The following is a 2275-nucleotide window of genomic DNA, read 5'->3' as shown; positions in this document are numbered from 1 at the left end:
AGCAAGACTTTGCTCTCTGCAAGTGAATAAAGTATTCAAAAAATCACTTCCTGCTCTGCTATAAACTCTGTTAGAGGAAGAGCTCCTAACTTTGGGACCATATGTGACCAAGAGGCCAGAATTGCCTTTGTGAGCTGAAATTTATCAGACTAAAAAGTATAAGATTGAGTGGGCCCAGGAGTAATTCACTAGAAGATGAAAGCAGCACATCCAAGGATCTGGCTGAGCAGAGTCTGAGAATACAATAGGACCGAGACCTCTGTGTCATCCTCCACTATTGTACTGACCTCTTGTCTTCATCTCACATGTCTGACCTCAATGGCTAGGTTGATTCTTAGATAGTCATCTTGGTATGTTAAGGCAAGCCAAGATGTATTGCTGATAAAATCTAGCTCTGCCCAGTGACTTTAAAAGGCAACAATAAGGGGAAACCCTCCCTTAGAGTAGTGGACTGATTACCTATATCCATTGTACAGAAAGAGAAGTGGTCCAAGGTGAGAATATAGAGATTCATAGTAGAGGTGAACAGCTTGGATGTTGGTCAATGGCCTAGAGGGAGACAGATCAAAAGGTCAGTGAGCAGAAAATCTGAGGAAGAGGCATATGAATGTATATACTGAAATAGATATGAAGTGTGGAGTTCTTCATATTACATGTAAAGGAATACCAGAGAGAATCTACCATTGAAAAAATACTAAACAACCAAGTACACAGAATGACAGCCAGTTGAGGTCATCTAGCTTTGTTCATCTGCTACCCCAGTACTGGCACCATGGGCACATGAATGAAGTGCTATAGTGGCTGGGATGGAGGCATGCATGTGCCTAATAGCATAGGCTCCAGCTTTTCAAGGCTAATCCAGCTACTGTTCTTGCCAGGTTGTAACTTGCCCAAAACAGAGAATCATTTTGGAGCCCCCCCCCCCAAGAGAACATCCAGTTTGCTGCTTTGAACCTCCTCCTTTCTGAAGGAGGTTGAAATTCATCTTCATTGGAATCAACATAATCCAGGTAGGGGTCATCTTTCCAATCTATAAGGGCTCAAAAAGAATTACTCTGTGAGGCTGGTACAATGGTGCATAATATTGCACTAGGCCAAGAAATTTAGTTTGCAGTAAAGAAAGTCTGGTTCTGGGCAGTGGTTGGCACACTGGTTCTATTTCATACCACCTGGAAGCTGCTGGCTTAAAGAGTTGATAAAATGGCCTTTGAAAGCTATAATTAAGATGTGAAGACTCTGTGCTTCAGGGTGCACTCTCCTTTGGAAATCGGTGACCATTAGATGGTGTCGTGTCTTCAGAACGTTGAATACCTCAATCTGGGACTTGTCAAGTGATCTGCTTGGGGAATTTTCAATCTTGTTCCCACATTCCTGAGCTGTATGGGTCTAGAGGTCCTGGTACTCAGAGGGGATATGTTCTTGCCAGAGAATACAACAAGAATTCCATTATACAAAAAGGTCCAGCTGCCAGCCAGTCACTTTAGATTCCTTTTTCCAAGAGACCAACAGGCAAGGAAAGGAGTCCACAAGGATTACAGGGAAAATTGACTGTTATCAGGAAGAGATAGGGCTGATATTATGCAATGGGAGCAGGAAAAAATATGTTTGGCATCAGGTGGTCCCTAGGCATCTGTTGGTATTCCCTTGCTCAACAGTAAATAGACAAATTCATCCACTGGAACTGAAAAGAGCATTGTGTTGAAAGGCTCAGATTCCCTGGGGATCTGATTCCATATCACCCCAATATTTTACTCACCTGGACCAGTAGAGGTATTAGGAAAAGTTGAAGGGAATCAAAAGGAAGTAGAAGATGAGTATTAGCGTAATCATGAGCCTAACTGTAACAGTGGGAACTGCAGGTGTCCCATTAACCTTTATCTTGTAAGATTCTCCAGGTCAAGAGAAAGACCCAAATCGTGGTGTGGCTTTCCCTAGAAATTAATATAAGAAATAAGTAGCTATGAACAGTATAAAAGTAATGGATCTATGGTTCACAGCCAAGATCCCTAGCAGTAAGAGTGCCAGTAGCTGATAGTTCTCAATCGAATCCCTTATCAGGAAGTATGTTTATCTGAGTATAATTGTCTTATGAAGGTCATACTCCTTCCTTGGAGTCAGCCTACATTTAATGACTGTTCCATGGAAAGTATAAATTCCAGGTTCCTGCCTTAGGCATGGAAACTTCAAAGGGACATCCCAAATCCCCACTTCTCTACCAGATTGGCTAAGGTCTTTGTGGTGACTATAGTCAACTCATCCTTCTGTCCAATCTTAC

This window comes from Ursus arctos, unplaced genomic scaffold (genome assembly GCF_023065955.2).
Source record: "Ursus arctos isolate Adak ecotype North America unplaced genomic scaffold, UrsArc2.0 scaffold_96, whole genome shotgun sequence".
In the NCBI taxonomy this organism is placed as follows: Eukaryota; Metazoa; Chordata; class Mammalia; order Carnivora; family Ursidae; genus Ursus; species Ursus arctos.
This window is presented reverse-complemented; position numbering follows the sequence as displayed.